Below are 22,482 nucleotides of genomic sequence, written 5' to 3'. Positions count from 1 at the left end.
AGTTGTCCATAGGGGTCATATGGTGTCCTACTACCCCCTAGGACACCATATGACCCCTTAAGATACCATATTGGGTCATTATGGGTCATATTGTGTCCTAATGGGTCATAAGACACCATATGACCCATAATGACACAATTTGGTATCTTAATCTCTCTCTCCCCATCTCCCCTAAGGAAAACATATGACTGCTATTTACACCATATGACCCCTTAAGACACCATATTGGGTCGTTATGGGTCATATTAAGTCCTAATGGCTGATATTGTGTCATATAAGTCCTTTAAGACATCATAGGAAACCTTAGGACACAATATGAGCCCTTATGACACCATACTATGTTGCTTTGGGTCCTATGGTATCCTAAGGGGTCATATTGTGCTCTATGACACCCTATGACACCACATGACCCATAACGACACAATTTGGTGTCTTAAGGGGTCATATCATGTCCTAGGACACCATATTACCCCTATGGACACCATATGACCCCTAACGACACCATATGTTGCCATAAGGAGTCATATATTGTCCTTAGGGGTCATATGGTGTCCCATGAACCCTTATGATCCCTTAGGATACCATACAAACTATTATGACACCATATTGTGTTGTTATAGGTCCTATGTTGTCCTAAGGGGTCATATTATGTCCTATGATGCCTTAGGACACCATATGACCTCTAACGATACCATATAGTATCATAAGGGATCCTATGGTGTCCAAAGGGGTCATATGGTGTTGTACAACCCCTTAGGACACCATATGACCCCTTAAAACACTATATTGGGTTGTTATGGGTTATATTGTGTCCTAATGGGTCATATTATTTCATATGGCCCGTTTAAGACATCATATGACACCTTAGGACATAATATGGCCCCTTATGACACCATATTGGGTCAATTTGCATTCTATGGTGTCCTAAGGTGTCATATTATGTCCTACATTCCCTTAGGACACCATATGATCCATAACGATACAATTTGGTGTCTTAAGGGGTCATATGGTCTCTTAAAACACCATATGACCCAAATGAACACCATATGACCCCTAATGATACCATATGGTGTCATAAGGGGTCGTATGTTGTCTTTAGGGGTCATATGGTGTCCCATGAACCCTTATGACCCCTTAGGACACCATATTGTGTTGTTATTGGTCCTATGGTGTCCTAAGAGGTCATATTATATCCTATGACCCCTTAGGACACCATATGACCCCTAATGACACCATATGGTGTCCAAATGGTTCTTATGGTGTCCATATGGGTCATATGGTGTCCTATGACCCCTTAAGACCCCATATGACCCCTTAAGACACCATATTGGGTCATTATGGGTCATATTGTGTCCTATTGGGTCATATTATGTCATATGACCTCTTTAAGACATCATATGACACCTTAGGACACAATATGACCCCTTATGACACCATATTAAGTTGGTTTGGATCTTATGTTGTCCTAAGGGGTCATATTGTGTCCTACAACCCCTTAGGACACCATATGACCCATAACTACACAATTTGGTGTCCTAAGTGGTCATATGGTGTCCTAGGATACCATATGACCCCTTTGGACACCATATAACCTCTAACAACACCATATGGTGTCATAAGGGGTTGTATGTTGTCCTTAGGGGTCATATGGTGTCCCATGAACCCTTATGACCTCTTAGGATAGCATATGACCCGTTAGGACACCATATTAGGTCATTATGGGTTCTATGGTGTCCTAAGGGTTCATATTATTTCCTACGACCCCTTAGGATACCATATGACCCATAACGACACCATATGGTGTCATAAGGGGTCCTATGGTGTCTATAGGGGTCATATGGTGTCCTACGACCTATTAGGACACCATATGACCCTTTAAGACACCTTATTAGGTCATTATGGATCATATTGTGTTCGAACGGGTCATAGGATGCCATTTGGTGTCTTAATCTCTCTCTCTCTCCCCCTCTCCCCTAATCTCTCTTTCTCTCCCCTATTCTCTCTCTCTCTCTCTCACACACACACACTTTGTCTCTGTCTCTATCTCTATCTCTATCTCTATCTCTGTCTCTCTCTATCTTTGTCTCTATCTTTGTGTATCTATCTATCTGTCTCTCCCTCTCCCTCTCTCCCTCTCCGCTAATCTCTTTATCTCTCTCTCCCTAATGACACCATATGGTATCATAATGGGTCCTATGGTGTCCATAGGGGTCATATGGTGTCCTACGACCCCTGAGGACACCATATGACCCCCTAAGACACCATATTTGGTTGTTATGGGTCATATTGTGTCCTAATGGGTCATAGGACACCATATGACCCATAACGACACTATTTGGTGTCTTAATCTCTCTCTCTCCCCCTCTCCCCTAATCTCTCTCTCCCCTAATCTCTCTTTCTCTCCCCTAATCTCTCTCTCCCTCTCCCTCTACTTCTCTCTCTCTCTCTCTCTCTTTGTGGGTGTGTGTCTCTGTCTTTGTCTCTGTCTCTGTCTATGTCTATCTTTCTCTCTCTCTCTCTGTCTATCTATCTTTCTCTCTCTCTCTCTCTCTACTAATCTCTCTCTCTTTCTCTCTCACTCTATCTATCTCTCTCTCTCTCTCCCTAATATGACATACTAACTTATTTATAAATTGTTATATTAATATATTAATAAACATTAGATTAATGATGTGAAAATTTAGTTAGTGAATTTACTTATTAAAATCGGATATCTGATTTGTGTCGTAAAATTTTCAAATTTTGACTTGGGAATGCTTTGGGATTTAGCTTGGAAGTGACAAGCTTGGAAAGTCAGCTGAAAAAATGTGTTTTTTAGCTTTCCTTGATTTTCCAGACTTTACACTCGTGGTTGACAACTTTTTTTGTAGCCAAAATTGATAAAATCAAAAGGGTTTTTTAAGGACATTCTTAGCTTTCCAACAATATAAGGCTTGTCTTATTTCGACTTTAATAAATAATTATTATTTATTTTCTAATTGAATTATGACAATAGTCTTGATTGATAGATTGATTGAAAGACACTCATAACTTTCAAATGGTATAACATTTTTTGAATCTGTAATATGCATCACATCCTATGATTCGTCTACTATATGGAAAAAAAATTTTTTAAAAAATTTCATAAGGTTTTGACCAAGTTAAGGTGGTCAGACATAGAAGTTACCGATTTTCTAAAAAGCTGTAGTAAAAAATTCATAAATAATTATTTACTTTATAAAAAATAAAAATAAAATATCTCACATCTAGACATGAGTTTAATACTTATATTATAAATATTATAAATAAAATGATGATTTGATTGTGATTAGGGTGGTTAGACATGCATCTACTTCTTATCTTTTTCCTAATATTTTATTGCCACTGTGTTAGTCTCAAATTCTGATTTCCTCTTATCCCCTGTAAGAAAATGAATAACTCTATTTGCAAGTGAAGAGATTAAGGAAAAAGGAACCTTAGAATGACATATGACAAGGTTTCTAGAACCTTCTACAATTTGAACTTATCCAAAGTTCAGGTGGGTATACCTTCTGTGAATATTTTCACATTTTTAAACAAGATCCACAGTAAACCAATGTCCAAAAAACTAGTGGATTTTATCGCCTCAACATAAACTGAAATAATAAAGGAAAACTTATGCTCATTTTCAGTATTGGTCCTCAAGAGATGAAGAAAGAAAACTACAAATGATACTAGTGCCTTATCCAAGCTACAAATTCATCTAAATCAAGAAAGGATTCCACAATTAAACATCCCCATACATCTCATTACTTCGGCTTTTATTAACCCTATACATGCCTAGCATATATAAGAGTTTCCTCTTGTCAAACAAAATAATCTATTGATAGAGATGTTTCAAGCACATTTAATTCCTCTCCTGAAGAAAAAAGCTAAGAACATATCCATAAAGATTGCATTACAATCCGTGTTTAGTTGAATAACCCTAGACTACTCAAATGAAACTAGTAAATTATTGAAAGCACACTAGAAGACAACACATGTATTAGACTTGAAAGTTTCTAATCTGTATATTGATATTCATTTTGAAAAAATCTTACAAAACTCAAAATATTTTCTGTAATAGCCAGAAAAACTCAGATATATTTCTGTAGAGTTTCTTTACAAAATTCTTGTGATTCTTTTTACACTAGTCCCAGTATCCATTTATAAAATCATGGATGCATACAAGCTTTAGACATTCCTAGAAAAGTTTGTTACAAACTACATTGTTCTCCAAGAAATGGTTACAAGTCCTTTTCAACATCTACAACCTCTTCTATTTGTTGTTCTGCTGCAACCTCTTCTAACTGCTCCAGAGTATCTTCCTTTTGTCTGCATATTTATTATTCCACTCCTGGAACACATCATCACTTGGCCAAGCAAAGCTGACAACCTTTTGTTTCATCCCTTCTAGCCTTTTCCAAGTGACTCTTAACTACTCAATTTCTATTTCTATGAAACCATAATGTGATTTCACCTTTTCAATTTCCTCAATTGTTTCGACAAATAAGGATGTGTCATCAGTGTTAATAATTAGATGAACCCTTTGGGACAAATTGTGGTCCAGCTCTTCTAGCCAATTCTTCTCTTCTTTTAACTGAATTGGACCAGCAAAACCCCCTGGAAACAATTCAAATTTATGATCTGAATACTCTTTTTTATATAGTTGAGCTTTTCTTTTTACACCTACCCTTTCCTCTGAAAGTATATTCATTTTTTTTATAAACTCACTGGTGGACGTAAGGTTGTCATTCTCCTTTGCATCTGCATGGGATGAACACATGAGCTCTAGCTCCTTACCTCTAGGCATCCATTTATTAGGGATTGGTTCCAAGGTGGCTCCATCCTCTTTGAATTTGATCAGAACATCTAGAATCCTTTTCATATTAATGTACACAGTGGTGGCCTTGACTGAATCTGCAAACTTCAAAATTGTGGCTTTTACCTTTTCTTCATACTTGCTTGCAAACAAGGCTCGAGCTTGTTTCAACTTTTCTAACTCATGTTGGATAGTTTCAGCTGACTTGAAACTGGAAGACATAGGAGAAGGGGGATATTCTATAATGGGACTAGTAGGTGGAGGTCTTGATGGAGAAGAAGCTATCATGAGTGTAGAGGATTCACTTGGATGGTGTTGACTTGCCAACTAACTCTGAAGCCTAGTAATAATGCTATCTCTGTTGGCTATTCCTTCTTTGGTTTCATTGTAATCCTTTAAGATGGTCTCCAATTTCAATTGGAGAGTAGCTCTTTCTTTTGCCTCTTTTTCTGCTACTATCACACTGAACTTTGCAGTTTCCAATACTGTGCTTGCAGCTTCCACTACCCCTGTATCTTGGACTCTCTTAACAATCATTCCTCCTCGGAGACTAGAATCTGATACACCTTTCCTCCTTTTTTTCTCATCCTTCTTTAGTGACCACATGACTAAGGCAATATTATCTTTGCTGAAGGTCACTCCTTCCATAGGTTTTGTTTCCTTCCACACTGCTTCAAGAACTAGAGCATTAGCTATATCCCATTCAGGGAGGATTAAAACACCAGCTTTAGACACCATCTCTCTTCCCTTCTTAGGAGTAATACTCTTAAACTCTTTAGTCATTTCTATCTTTATTTCTTCTTCCACCTGAGTTATATCCTTGTGAGGCTATTCACTCTTTCTTTGCTCACATCTGGTCTTGAATTGTTCCATATTTTGCTTCCACCCAAATTGCATGAAAGCCCCTATTGTAACAAAATTACTGTCAACCAAGAATTCCTCACTGGATTTCTTAATAGTAAGGTCTAATTCTTGGCCCTTTATCTCATCATTAGTCAAGGTCATTTCAGCACTAGGTGGCTCTTCTGGCATCCCCTCTTGGGTTTCCTCATATGTGTAGGCAATCTCCTCGAGACTCCCTAACTATAACAATTGCTCGGCCACCGCCTGCTCATCTCCTATATTGATAGGGGGCTAAGATGGAGAATACAAAGGCTCATTGGTTTGCACTTCTTTTCCTACCCTTTACCTTTTAGGGGAGTCTTGGATGTCAATGACATCCTCAATCTCTCTTTTCCCTTTTGAAGTGGAAGGTTCACCTGTCACTAGCATCATCACACTGTATTTTGATCTCTTATGCATCACATAATCACCATGTGGGATAGCCTTAGCAAAATCAGGCTTAGCTAGGATCGATCTAACCTTGTCAAGATCATTTTACATTATAGCCTCCCTTTTTTCTTTCAAGGTTTGCATGAGGTCTTCAAAATAAAGAACTAAGAATTTGATTTTCTCCTCAAGGGGATTGAAACTAGAGAGAGGGTCATAACTGCTATCAAATTGATGGATGAAATCAAGAGCCCTCTTATATGCAACCCATTTCTCTTTCCTCAGTTCTTGCTCATCCAAACTGAATTCATTTCTAATTAAATCTTCAGGGAACTAGAACTGGTTTGGCCTACCTTTACACACTGCCCTCTTTCTAAACATGCCATTAAAAAAATCCTCAGGGTCTGCAAATCTTGAAACTGTAGTTGACAACCTATATGGCTTAAAGAATTCTTCAAAATATTTCCAGCCACCTTTAGTGATTACAAAATGATGGACCATTGTAATGGTTGGGAAAATAGTCCCTTTACCCCTATTGGTTAGCTCTACCTCTTGTACTCCTCCAATTTGTCTCAATACTTCTACAATTCCTATCTTTAATGGGACCTGATAGGGAAATAGATAGGGGGTACCTTTGAAGCCATACACTCTAAAAATGGTAGAAATGGGGAACAAATACATATCTCCCCAATTGTGAGCAATCTTAATACCTTCTGCAAACTCTTTAGATCTAAGGAATTCCAAGAGAGCCTTGGGAATCCTAGGGTTTTCTATGCATAAAAGAATTCTAATCTTAGATGCAAAGCATCTATCAAACTTTAGAAAACTAGCATCCTCTCTATCCTAGGATAAAATAGTTCTCCAAAGTTGCACAAGCATCTCTTCTTTATCTTTTACCTTAACCAAGTCCATTTCCTTAGCGAAATAGTCAACACCTTTGAACAAAAACATGTGCATTAAAAGAGAGTACCATCCAAACGGCCTGTCCAGCTTACCATTCTTTATCCCAACTAGCCTTGCATGAATTGCATTAGTAAGGTATGGGGCATAATCAAATCTTATTACCAGGGAGGGGTTTAGAATTTGTGCAATCATCAGCATGTAATGGGTTGGCATATTTTTCTCAACATTTTCTCCAAAGATCTGACACAATGGCCAATACATACCCTTAGCTCTCAAAGTAAACAAATTGAGGGAGAATGGTTCCATTGTACTAGGGCCTACAACTGTTAACCCTCCTATCTTAACAAAGAATTATTTCAATGGGCCACTCCTAAGATGATCCCTTTGTGCATTGTAGATCTAGGCTAATGACTCAAAGTCAATAGGCTCTAACAAATTTGAAGCCTGACTGAGTTTAAAAACATTTCTAAATTCGTCATCATTTATTTCAACTAGGGTTGATCCTTTCATGCTCCTGATACATCTAGCTATAGGGTCATAATTCTATGCAATTAGGGTCAACAAATCTACATCCATGAGTACACTAGGGACCACAAGCTTCCCCACATCCAGTTCCCATATGATATTCAAAGGGGCGAGGGAATGTCTTTGCCCAAAACCTACTTTGAATAGTCCTAAACCTAACATCCCTATTTCTGGGTCCCTTAACCAATTATCTTTATCATATAGGCCATCCCCAATTCTGAGATGAGGGTTCTTTGGTACTAATTCTTTGGCCTTAGCCTCGACATTGGTAGACATGGTTAACTATTCTAAAAAATCATCACAAATGTTTCTATCCTGGTAATTCACTTTTCCTGTCAACTCCCTTCTTGGTGCCATCTTGAATTTGCAACTATACCAATTGAAACTTGCACAGACCTCTAATGAAACAATTCACACAGCAAGGACTGAAAATAGACCAAAATTATCAAGAAAAGGCACAAAAACTTGTTATTCGCCTGAAGAAAAACTGCTCTGCACCAATTGTTCTGCTATAGACTTCAATGAAATGATGCTAACATTAAAGCTGGTGTGGCTTCTAAATATGGCAAGTTGGCATTGAATTTCATAAATTAACCCCACATGCTTCAGCCATCACCTTAGAATTGAATTCACAAACCGAATCCAAAAACTAGCTCCAATGGGTCATAACTTCTCTAAGTATTTTCTCTGTTTCATTGCTTTTGCTGTTTCAGAGAGCTTATATCATGTGCACTTTTCTTCCATGAAGCAACACTAGTTGTTGGATTATGAGAACTTTCACTGTCTTTATCTCCATCTGGTCTCTCTATGTTAGTGTTAGGCCCTACCTTCTTTTCGTTATTTCGTAGGTCGTAAAGCTTATGCAATTTTCCTTCATGAAGCCATGCTAGCTGTTAGATCAAGATCTACCTACCTAGTCTTTATCTCCAACAACGATCATTAGTCTTTTTAACTAACCGCACCTCACCTTGATGGCTAACCTTTTTTGCCATTTCATAGAGACTAAGCTGTAGGCATCTTTGGACCACAAAACAACGACGACCATTGGATCTAAAATGAGATGAACATCTTTTAATAGGCTTTAAACCTTTCAAGTAGGCCCTTTAACTCAGAGATCATTTTCTCTACCTCATCACCGATTAACAAACGCCATGTGGTAGTCAACCATTTGCTTAGGAAGTTCCATCGGGTTCCATTTTGAATCTGCCACATGCTTTGCTTCACTATTCTCCATATAACTATCGGTTGAACCAAGACGGGCCCTCAACATACCCTTTAGAGCCAAATGCACTTGAAAGGTCACTCTTTACTCCATGAAACACACCATCTATCCTACCATGTCATGCCTTCATATGATTGCCACCTATCTTTCACCATTTCGCAATGGCTAACCCATGATCATCTTGACTTCGCGAATCTACGTGGGCCGTTAGATCTCAAGAACTTTCCTATTGTTTATCCTTTCCATGACCACCTCACCTAGGCCCACCTAGTCTTTTAACTACTTTGTGAAAGGTAGAACAGATGTATCTTCTGGCTGTGAGTCAATGCGAGCCATTGATCTTTTCTAAACCAGTCACCCTTTAGCCAAGGAAAATTGCTCATCTCTAGGACCCACCAAGTCTTGCATTGTTTCATATAACTTAAACCACGTGCATCTTAGGCTAGCGAATCAATGTGAGCCATCGAATTTAAAAAAAGATGCAGTTCTTTTATTTGACGGTCAATCCATCTAGTCGCCCGCCTAGGCTTTTCTCTACTTTGCGAATATTAACCTACTACCAACTTCGCTTAATGAAACAATGATAATCGCTAGATTAACAAAGAGTCACACAATACTTATGGAGCCTAACAAATAGTAGAACAAGGTAAAGTAAAGGTGCATAGATTTAAAATAAATAAATTAATGGACCGCCTAGGTAAATAACTAACGGGGGGGACACCTCTCATGACAGATTGACCCTTCACTAAGTGGCAAAAGTAATGTGGAAATAGAATCATAAGGGTTTTTCTCAAACAATGGAAGGGTTAGAACTCATACCTTAAACCCTCTTTTGACCGAAGACAATCAGAGGCAACAAGGCCATACCAGACTCAGTTTTTGCAGACTTCTAGCCAACTATGGAACAAGAATATCCATTTTTTAAACAATGATAACACACTGCATTGAAATTTGAAATTTTTCTGAAATAGGATTTTGGTTTCCAAAAAACAACTAGTAGCTTAGAAACTACATTCAATTTTCTATATATTCTCTTCTTACATATTTTAAAAATAATGTTCACAACTTATTCAAATTTTCATGTCAAGTTGCATAATTCTGATTTTCTAAAATTTCATTGCCACTTAAGGGCCTATTCTAGCACACCATGATCCTGCACATAATCGTATTCCTATAGTCATTTCTATCATCTATATTTTAGGTAGTCAACCCACTCACAAGCTCAAGCAAGCTAGTTCTTCTTCATAAGCACTTGAACTCCCCCTGAGTCATACATCTCAGGTCTACAATGTCAGTCAGATCAAATACCGAGGAACCAAACAACTCCATATACTAGTTGATTTGTGGAACTATGATCATCTAATGATCTTTCAACTCCATTATATTCACCACAATTGATGACATGATCCTAGATGTACACAATGCCATACAATGTCATTATTATACCAAGAAACAAACTAGTTAGCCCAAAAACATGTATGCCTACTTGATCAACAATCAGGCAAAAATATGTCATTCAAGTCTTCATCAACACCACCTAAGACATAGCTTCCCATTTCATGTTATCGGGGCTAGTGCAATGATCTCCAACCTCTTTGTCTTACATAACTTGCAAGTACCTATTAGCATTCATGTTGGTAGCATCCTACACATACCAATTTCTTGTACCAGTTCATCATTACTACCAGAGTGCCTTCTTGTAACTCCTAACGTTTTGTGTCACTTTGCATTTGAGTCCAATTGTTAATTGTTAGACAATTCAAATAACTAGAAGACAACTGAGAGGGGGGTGAATCAATTGTCACAGATTATAGGAAATATCACCAATTTAAACTTCAATACCATAACCCAAAACATTTATACAAGAATAACAATTAGACTAATTAAGCATAAACAATAATCACAAAATAAAAGCCATCCACATAACACCAAGATTTGTACGTGGAAACCCCAATAAAGGGAAAAACTACAATGGGAAGCCTACCCACAGTCAGATAATACTTCTATAGTAAGTATGTGAATTAAAATTGAGGGGCTTGCACATGCAGGAAGGCTAGTAGCCTAGAGCACACTGCTCATCACAAAAGGAGCCTCATTGGCTACATATAAATCCAGACTACAATCTAGAGAAGTATTAAACTGCAAAAGATAGCATTTCCTATGCCTGAGTACAATTTCGGTTAAGCTCAATACCAGAGGACTAAATCCTCTAACATAAACTCAATTTGATCTTCAATGATCAACCAACTCCTCTGCCTCAACGATATTATATTATTTTCACATTACATTCCTTGACCATGACCTCTTACAATAACCATGATGATCTATAATGAGATCTTACATCTATTTATACAAACCCTTGACCCTCAACAATCAGGTCAGCCACCAGATAATAAACCAATTACATAATTACAAACCATGTTAGCTTGAGGCCAAACAAATAATATCCAACACATAAGACATCCTTGAAATACATCAATAGGTCCTATCAACACATTTCAATAAAGTTAGTCCATAACCTAGATCAATCGGGACCAAGAATAGGTCCATATGCCACAACAATGATTCCAATTGCTGAGTCTCGAACATGATCACTAACAACATCCTAATACTCCATCAGAAGATGCACCAACACCACTTATGCAATTCATGAAAGATCTCTATCAAAAGTGTTGTCGATGAAACCCTTGCTAGAATGAGAAACCAATCTCTTAAGCAAGAATGATATCAACCTATCACCAAACCAAAACCAACTGACCAAATATGAGCATGGGTATCATGAACAAGCCAATTCCATCACCAGACTATACTGGAGCCTACTGGATCATGTTAGATCCAAGTTAACCAAAAACCACTTAACCTACCGGGACCAGAAGGGTGCTGGTAAAGCATCCAAATAGCTAGTGTTGGCATCATTGATTAAACATCAATGCAACACATAATCAAATCCACCAAATGGACAATAATCTCCCCCTTTGGTATTGATGGCAACACTAGATGTGAAAAACATATAAGTACCAAGAAATGCCAAACAAGTCTCCCCAATGGAAGACAACCAACAATCTCCCACAGATAGCTCTGAGAATCAATATTTCTCCCCCTTTTCTTTTCCTTTTTCACATCAATATCTCTCCCCCTTTGACATCAATGCCATAAATTTGATAGAACTATCCAAACAAAAACATAAGCCTTAGAATCACAAAGTTGACCACTCCCCCTAAGTAGTAGCATCCCACATCAGTACCAAAATGAATAGTATCTTGGATAATGCATGGCCAACTGATGCCAAACTACATCAATCAAGTCTCTACCAGAGGGGTAAAAACTCCCAATTTGTCTCTCAGGTACTCAAATGATTCTTTGGACAAAGGTTAGTGAAAATATCTACAAACCGCTCTTTAGTCTTTACATAAACTAGTCTAACTTGATTTGCTTCCACCTTCTCCTTCAAAAAGTTATACTTGATAGATATGTGTTTTTTTCTAGAATAATATGCTAGATTCTTTTATATATCAATCATAGCTGAGTTATCATAGTGAATAACTACCCATGCACCACAATCCACCTTTATATCCTTCAACATTCACTTCATCCATAAAACTTGTGTACAGTTAGTAGTAGCAACAACATACTCAGCTTCACCAATAGATAAAAAAGTATATGACTATTTCTTACTGATCCATGAAACCAACTTCTTTCCAAGAAAGAAAGCTCCACCAGAAGTACTTTTTGTGTCATCAACATCTCCAGCCTAATCAACATCTATATATGAACATAAAGTAAAGTTATCATCCTTAGGGTACCACAAACCATATTCTGATGTACCTTGCAAGTATCTAAAAATACTTTTCACCACCATCTTATGATTTTCTCTAGGATCACTCTGAAATATTGAAACAATACAAACAACATTCGTTATGTTAGGTCTAGTCTAAGGCAAATAAAGTAGACCTCCAATCATAGATTTGTATCTTGTAGGATTTATTAGTGCAGAAACATCTTTTCTTGTCAATTTCTCACTGGTAACCATAGGAGTACTTACTGGTTTAGAATATCTCATACAAAATTTCTTCAACAATTCCTTAGCATATTTAGTTTGATAGATGAATATACCTTTGTTAGTTTGAGTAATCTGCAAACCTAAGAAAAATTTCATATCACCAATCATAGACATCTCAAATTATTTCTCCATATTCTTAAAAAATTCTATGCATAACTTATCTTCACCTCCAAAAATAATGTCATTAACAAATACTTCAATAATTAGTATATCATTGTTGGTGATTTTATAATATAAATTACTATCAGCACTGCCCTTAGTTTAACCAAGCTTCAAAAGATATTTATCCAACCTTGCATACCAATCTCTACATGCTTGTTTCAATCCATATAAAGCTTTCCTTAATCTACAAAACATATATGTATAATCTAATAATGAAAAACAATCATGTTGCTCAATATAAAATTCCTCATTAAGATCCCCATTCAAAAATGCATATTTAACATCCATCTAATAAACCTTGTAGTTTCTATAAGCAGCATAGGCAAGAAAAAATCTTACAGCTTCAATCCTAGCTAAAGGTGCAAAAGTCTCTCCGTAATCAATTCCTTCCTTCTGAGAATATCTTTTACAAACCAATATAGCCTTATTCCTTATAACTAGACCATCCTCATTCAATTTATTCCTAAAAATCCATTTAGTTCCAATAAGATTTTTATTTTTTAGGCCAGGGAACCAATGTCCATGTGTTATTTTTCTCTATCTGATCTAATTCTTCTTCCATAGCTTTCAACTAATATTAATCTTTACATACCTCAATTATTGATACTAGTTCAACTAGTGAAATTAAATATACCTCATTAGTTTCCAGTCTTCTTCTTGTCATCACTACATTGCTCTTATCCCCAATGATTTGAGCTTCTGAATGATTCAATCTCACATACCGAGGAGTCTTTTGAATTTTTGTTCCTCTTTCACGTTCTTTAGTTCCTATAGAACTCTCTAATGTTGTCGAAGTAACTAGTTCAACTTTGTTTTGGTAAAGGTTCTACTGGTTCAGATATAATCATTTCCACTACTAGCTCCTTCACATAAACCCTGATTTGATTTTTGTTCAGCTCATGTACTTTGACATTAGTACTCTCCATAATTCTATATAATCTCTTGTTATAACATCTACATGTCTCTCTTTCATTAGAATAACAAAAAAATATGCCTTCATCACATGTAGGATCAAACTTTTCAATAATATCATCTCTCTTGATATAACATTTGCTACTAAAAATTCTGAAATACTTAACTATAGGTGTATTGCCAAACACTAATTCATAAAGTGTCTGACCGGTTTCTCTTTTGATATGTACTATGTTGAATGTATAAACCACATTTCTCACTTCTTCTCTCTAGTAGATATGAGGTAGACTAGTTTCCATCATCATTGTTCTAGCAGCATCCAAGATAGTTATGTTCTTCCTTTCCATGAGCAGAAAATTGTCTTCTTATACCATGCTTGTCACAAAATTTATTAAACTCATTGGATGTGAATTCACCACCATGATCTGATCTCACAAATTTAATCTTCAATCCTATCTCAGTTCCCACTTTATCCTTAAAGATTTTAAAATTTTCAAATGCTTCATATTTTTCTCTCAGAATAGTAACCCACATCATTCTAGAATAATCATCAATGATTAGCATGAAATATCTATCACCTTGAAAACTTTTAACTCTAGAAGGGCTACAAAAATTAGTATGAATAAGATCAAGAACATCATTTGATTTATCTTGTGTACTCCTAAAAGAGGTTTTGACCTGTTTACTCATTTGACATTCTTTACATATTGGATTATAGGGATTCATAATATTAGGTATTGTTAGGCTCAATATAGAAAGCTAATGTACTGACAGGGGAGGGGAGAATCAGTACTTCAAAACTTTTCTTTTGTAATAACCTTACTATTATGCATAAATATAATAGTGCAGTAACATAAAGCAAAACTATAATCAACAGATAACATTCATACATGATTCACTCCATAACACATATATTTTGGTCACACAGAAACTCTTGGTTAGAGAGGAAAACTGCAGTGGGGATGGCACCCACAACTTCACTACTGCAATAATAAAGAATGCTCGGTTAGAGCTACATTTAGCTATTTCTGATAGCTTACCCTGTTAGGAGTATTAAGATCAGTTAGATCTACCTTACTAAAGAATTTATACAACACTATATAAGTGTAGCACCTGGCTAAAGGATTTACAATTTATAGACTTGGTTAGAGTCTTTTACCTTGTTAAAGGTTTCTCTTACAACTTCAAAATATTACAATATAATCATTACAAATATTTGCAGCTTTACATCTGAAATGCTAAAGTAGATTCTATGTGCTCTGAATAAGATTACCTAGCTTGTAGCATACCTCGATAACCCATAATGAAACTTGGTAAACCCTTCTGTTTACTCTATTCTTTGACTGTTCATTGATAACCTTTTTGGTGACCTCTCTGTATCTCTGTAATAGTCTTCCTTCATGCATACACACTGCTATCTCATTGCATCTCTTATCACATCATATCATGTCATATATCTAACCCTAGAATCATGTTGTATATATAGATCTCTTACAGCGGTGATCTAATTTATTGCTTCGATCTTACAAAAAGATTCTTCGATTAAACAAAATATCTCATAGGTTAGATGGATCTTGTAATCATACACAATCTCCTAGTGCAATTTCTAATGCAAAAACGGTTAGATGTGCCTTGATCTTGTAACACGTTTTCATGTGCATGTCGAGGTTCAATGTATCTAGTAAGATGTTTTACTTGATGAATATCAACTCGGTGAGTTAATTATACCACTTGGTAGCCATGAACCTTTACTCAATAAACAACTCGGTGAATACTGTGTTTTGTGACTACTTTCTTCACTAACCAACTAGATTGTTCATATCGACTTCTTTGTGTTTACTGACTGCATGATTCGGTAATACTAATCGACTAGAATATAGTATGACTTTGGATATGAAACTAATGGAAATATGATAAGTAGTAACAATCTCCCCTTTTGACATTAGTTGAGATGTTTGACAAAAACTACTTACAAAGTCATAACAAAAAAAAATATACTTGACAAAATGTACAATAGTCAATAGTATATGTAGATATACTCCCCTTATCATTATCCTATACATAACTCTGAATTTGCATGTTTGGTTTGGTTCTGTACTGTACTTGTGTACTCTGAATGCTCTATATATTCTGCTCAGTAGACTCCCCTTGTATACAATACTCAAAATTGTGTTATCAAAACTGTACTATTTTCCAAGTGTAGAATTACTCCCCCTTTGCTGGGCTTTCCTCTCCTATGTAGTAACATAATAGTACTCCCCCTTTTTGACAAACATTAAAAACTTAATTTGCATCTGGAGGTGGTAACTGATCAAAAATAGTTTTATACTTGGTCCGGGCATTAGTGAGGGCAACTGAGAGTGAGTCCTTGAGACTTTCCATTAATGAGTTCTGTGCTTGAATATCAGATAAGAGTGATATCAAGCCATCAAGAGTGCTTCCCTCTTGGGTAGTTGATAAGCTTGTATCTCAGTTAAGCTACTCTTGGACTGATCAGAGATGAGGAAGGAATAATGTTTGAAGTGTCATTATATCCATCCTAATTTTATGCTTTTCATTCCTCAATTCTAACTATTGAGCCATGAACTGTTGTAGCTTTTTGAAAATGGTCTGAACTGAATTAAGCTCAGTGGTCAACTTGGAGGAGAGATTGGTGATCTCTTTCTCAATTGCATCAGTTTTATTTTTGACGTCTTTAATAAATAAAGAAAATGTACACAATTTCTAGAATAAATAAAGAATGTGCTTGAGTTGAGGGGTCAACTCAACAATGAATTTGACAAGTTTTACCTTTCCAACAGCAATTGATTTTTGGACTTCCTCTATCATTTTTGCTATGAGCTCTTTATCCTTGAGCTTGCTTAGGTATTCGGATGCATCAAATCCAGATGTTTCAATCTGATTAAGGAGTTCATCCAACTGAATATGGATGGCTGCATCGGTTGACACTATTGTTGATGGTATCATTTCTGTGAGTAGTGTTCTAACCTTTTGAAGTACCTTGTTCTTTTTCTATATTGCCAGTTGTTTCTCTTGTTCGTCCTTTGCTTTGCATAGTTCACTAAAGTCAGTGAGTGCTTTCCCTTTTAATTTGGAGATGTCAACATTGGGCAACACGATCGGTTTACATAAGTCAAATTTAAAACCATGCTTTCTCACCTTTTTCTCTTTTCCTTTTGTCTAGGGCACTAAGACAAGTTCTTGTGAGGCTTGCTATCCCTCGGTAGGTTGCTTGGTAGATGCAACACTTTGCACTATTCCTATAGCAGTTGCAGTGTCTTTGGATGGCTCGGTGCTAGGGGTCTCTGCTGTAATATTTGTTGTGCTTGTCTATCCTTGAGATGATTAATCTTTTGTTGTGTCTGTTGTAGCTCCAAACTTGTTACCTCTATCTTCTGCAACTTCAGATTTGTTACCTTCGGTAACTTGTTTGGTGTCCTTGGGGGCTTTGGTAGGTACTGTTGGCTTCACTGGTAGATAAGGTTGAACTTGTTCTAAGACCGATTCACTAGACATAAGTTTTTCATAAGTGGTGCCTTCAATCATTTCTTGCTCTGGTGCGGCTTCATCCATTACATCTTTATCAATTTGTATTGTGTCAACCGAGTCTAGACCTTGCTTGGTGACATCTGGATCTTGCTCGATGACATCAACAATTTCAATTTGAGATTATTCACCAACATCCTTTTGTTTGAAGATCTCCTACCACTTGGCCTTAGTCTCATTCTCCATGTCAATATATAGCCCATTCATCAATTTTAAGGCTCTTTGTTTCACAAGAAATTTTGAATTATATGTGGACAAATGCTCCTTGACTTTAGCTACGGACATGTCAGGAAATAAGTGGACAAGACTTCTTTCTCTTACTTGTCTCTCTGAATCCATTGCATATTTCCATCTGTTATCAATATGTGAGTAGAGTTCACTTGGAAGTGACTTTGCTAGTTCCAATTGTGCTAACCGAAACTTTAGAAGTGTACATATGATAGTTTCTTCAATCTGTCATTTCTCATCATTGTTCCTAGACTCATACTTAACATATCTGAATGCTACAAATCCACCGTATTCCTTGAGATTGGCACAAAAGTTTTCAACACTGTGAATGTTTGCCTTTTTTCTCTTCACAATCTAGAATTTGTTAGCATCATCAGACTCTATATCACTCGACTCTTTTGCCAAAATGAGTCTCCGAGTAGATTTCTTGTAAGTCTTTGTTACCTTAGGAGCGGCAACAGTTATTTGTTTCTTGATCAGTCATGCAGCTGATGCTCTGGTGTTTGGTCTCTTTGTTGGTGGAGTTGGTAGGGCATTTGTAATGTCCTATTTCTTTCTTTTTAAAACTTTTCCCTTTGGAAACTCTGTGCTCAATGTTATTGCAGCCTCCCAAGCTTTTGATTCTTCCTTGGTAATGGCAAGATTTCCTTTGACAGGTGTAGATGAAGATTCTTCTCTGAATTTCTTAGACAAAGCTTTTATCATCTTTGTTGCTTTCCTTGTAGCCTTAGGAACTACAATGCTCATTTTTACTTTCTCCTTTACCTCTTCATAGGTTCCATACCTTAGTTCAGTTGCATGCCTTGGCAATGATAGGTAGGCATCAATTTGTTGTTGTGTGATGTCATAATCAATTTCATAGCCCATTGGTTGTAACGACTGAATCCTTGGTTCAACAATATTTACATAGTAGTAATTAGTGTTGACTTTAAAACAAATATTGTCATTGTATTTTTCAACAAGTTGTGGTGGGATCCTATACCTATTGTCCATTTTCTCTTGGAATTTGCTAAAGTAATCATCCATGACATCATTAAAGTTATCTCCTAACTTCTTGATGTAATCATTGATCTGATGGGTGATAGGTCGGTGTAGCTCCCATACTACTTTACTGACTAAGGGAAAGAACTTTTCAAAATAGAAAAACATATAGACAAGTAGTGAACTGGACTTGAGTGTGTTTGTCGAGTTGTTCTTCTTCAGCTTCCTTATTGTGTTTAGATTCTCAAATAAGTTCTTTAGTAGTACTTCACACAAGTCTACTTTCATTCCCTTCTTTACTATTTTGTAGGCTAGGTCCACTGCAGCACATGGTACACTATTTTCCCTTGCAGATTGGAAGAAATAGTAACCAATGACTCTAATTGCAAATTTTAGTTTAGTATCAGTGGCATTAGTCAATTTTAGTCCTTGGTTATCAGATTCCACTCCAGTTAGACTGATTAGCTCCTTTTGTGATATCATTTTCTATGCACAAGCATGATCGTAGATGGGATATCCGATGATTAGGTGAATGAATTCCTTCATGATCTTGAACAGTTGCTCTTGTAGCCACATGAAATCATCATGTACTTTTCTTAGTACAAACTTAACCCATTGGGGTTTGAACACATGAGGATAGACTAGGGCTTTAGTTAATCCCTTGATTCTGATATGTTCAAATTTACTATCCAGTTTGCCGTCAGTGCATAGTTTGTCATATGTGTTACTAATCTCTACATGACCGAGTTCCTCAACATGACACTTGGTAAAGAATCTGACATCTTCTACCAATAAGACTTGATCCGGGATGAGTGAAAATGCAGTTTTATCATCTAGTTCTGAGGCAACTTTAGGAATTAGGGAATACTTCAAAGATGGCTTCTCCACATTTTGGACAACTATAGGGTCTTGGATCTTGGGCGCCATGGTAGATTTTGAGTAAAAATTTGATAGGTTATCCTTAGGGTTTACAAGTAGATTACTCTTCACTCTCGGTAGACACTAGCAATTTAACTAGATTAGAAACCAGCTAAACAATGTGAATAGATTGATGTAAATACCTTGAAAATTTTCTCTGAATGAAATTTGGTCACTTTGATTCACTCTGCTCTACTTCTCAAAAACTTGGGTGAATGAAAATGACTGCGAAAATACTTTTAAGTACTCAAAAATACCTTATCGGGCTTTGTGTAGGTTAGGTCATGGTATTAAATGCACTCAGTTCACCTTTTACTGATTTACTTCATTTTCTATTTTCACTGACTATTCAACTTTTCTTTGATAACCAACTTGACAGGTTTCCTGTATAGTATACTAACTGACTAATTGCATCTTAACTATGCAAATTTTTAATTCTTGTTCATAATAAAATAGGAACTGTTATGATTTAACTTTTAAAGAATGCAGTCCCTTCATACCTTTTCTTGGCTAATTTGAAATAGGTGCACCTAACTCAGTAGGTAAGGTGCTTTCTTCATCAGACATAATTTCTTTCTTTTTCCAAATCATCTTGAATTTTTCTTTTATCTACTCAGTGTCTCTTCTCAGTTGATCTCTGCAATCTCTAGCTAAATGTCTAGCTTTGTGACAATGAAAACATGCCATATCGGGATTTCTCCATGATCTCCGATTGTTCATTCCAAACCTTATAAAATAGTTGGCACTTATATGTCCATATCTTCCACAACATTCACACCATATCCTCATATTGTAATCCCATGGTACTGCTGCATATTGTCAATGAGAATCTATGTGAATTTGGTAACCTCCAGTGTTTGCTTGGTGTGGATACTTCATGTAGCTCTTTTGCTTAAACCAACATCTCTCGGTACTATGTCCATATCTATTGCAGTTTTTACAAAACCCTTTGAATTTTGCCTTCTGATGGTTGTTAACAGACTTTTTTCTACATTGATTAGGTATGTGACCATATTTATTGCAATTATAACAATATCCATTGGACTTAGAGATATTCGGTTGCTTACCTTTTCTGATTTGACATATGTTGGCAGTATGACCTTGATTTCCATAGTAGTAGCAAACAGGCTTCTTCCTTTTGATGTTATTTCTTTTTTCAACTTGTTTTGATGATTCTCCTTTCTCGGTAGTATTATTTCCTTTCTCGGTAGAGTCTTTTCCTTTATAACTGAGTCCTCCATCTTTGTAGAGTCTTCGTGTATTCAATTGCTCATCCAACATCTTTGATGCTTCATAACTCTTCTTCAATGATTTTTTGGATTTCTTTTTTGTTTCAAGTTCACTAGTCAACCTTGATACTTCAAGTTTCAATGATTTATTTTCATCATTCTTTAGAATTGCTTCATGATGTGCATAACCTAGTTGATCTATCATATTTTGTTGAATACTAGTTAACCTCATGATTTCATTATCTTTATCAGATACTAGAGTTTCAAGTTGTTGTTTCTCTCTTTGTAGATCTCTTACTTTATCCTCAACTCTCCTTAATGCATCTAGATTTTCAGTCATTTGTGTACTGAAATGTTCATGTTCTCTTTTTATTGCTTTTAGTTGATCAGCCAATGCTTTTTTCTTTTCTTTCAACATTCCAATCATTTCTTCAGTTTCTTCAAATATACTATTCTTAGATGATGTCTCGATTTGTTTCACTAGCTCTTGAGAATCCTGCAAGTCATCAGATAATCTTCTCCTTACTTTCAGAGATTTTTGCATTTGCCTCTACATGTCTGCAATCACTTGATTTGCATTATCTAGCTCTTCTTGAAGATGCACAATCCTCTGAGATTGTTTGTAGCCTTCCATTGCTAAGATCTTTCTCTTCAGGTGGTTAAACCCTTTTCCAAGATTCAAGCTCTGATACCAATTGTTATGCCCAATATAGAAAGCTAATGTAATGAGAGGGGAGGGGTGAATCAGTACTCCAATTTTTTTTTTTTGTAATAACATTACTATTATGCATAAATAGAATAGTGTAGTAACATAAAACAAAACTATAATCAACAGATAACATTCATACATGATTCATTCCATAACACATATATTTTGGTCACGCAAAAACTCTTGGTTAGAGAGAAAAACTATGGTGGGGATGGCACCCACAACTTCACTACTACAATAATAAAGAATGCTTGGTTAGAGCTACATTTAGCTATTTCTGATAGCTTACCCTGTTAGGAGTATTAAGATTAGTTAGATCTACCTTACTAAAGGATTTATACAACACTATATAAGTGTAGCACCTGGTTAAAGGATTTACAATTTATAGACTTGGTTAGTCTTTTACCTTGTTAAAGGTTTCTCTTACAACTTCAAAATATTACAATATAATCATTACAAAGATCTGCAACTTTACATCTGAAATGCTAAAGTAGATTCTATGTGCTCTGAATAAGATTACCTAGCTTGTAGCATACCTCGATAACCCATAATGAAACTCAATAAACCCTTCTGTTTACTCTATTCTTCGACTATTCTCTAATAACCTTTTCGGTGACCTCTTTGTGTCTCTAACAGTCTTCCTTCATGCATACACACTGCTATCTCATTGCATCTCTTATCACACCACATCATGTCATATATCTAACCCTAGAATCATGCTGTATATATAGATCTCTTACTGCAGTGATTTGATTCATTGCTTTGATCTTACAGAAAGATTCTTTGATTAAACAAAATATCTCATAGGTTAGATTGATCTTGTAATCATACACAATCTCCTAGTGCAATTTCCAATGCAAGAACAGTTAGATGTGCCTCGATCTTGTAACACATTTTCATGTGCATGTCTAGGTTAAATGTATCTAGGAAGATGTTTTACTCGGTGAATATCAACTCAATGAGTTAATTATACCACTCGGTAGCCATGAACCTTTACTC

This window comes from Cryptomeria japonica, chromosome 10 (genome assembly GCF_030272615.1).
Source record: "Cryptomeria japonica chromosome 10, Sugi_1.0, whole genome shotgun sequence".
NCBI classification, from domain to species: Eukaryota; Viridiplantae; Streptophyta; class Pinopsida; order Cupressales; family Cupressaceae; genus Cryptomeria; species Cryptomeria japonica.
This window is presented reverse-complemented; position numbering follows the sequence as displayed.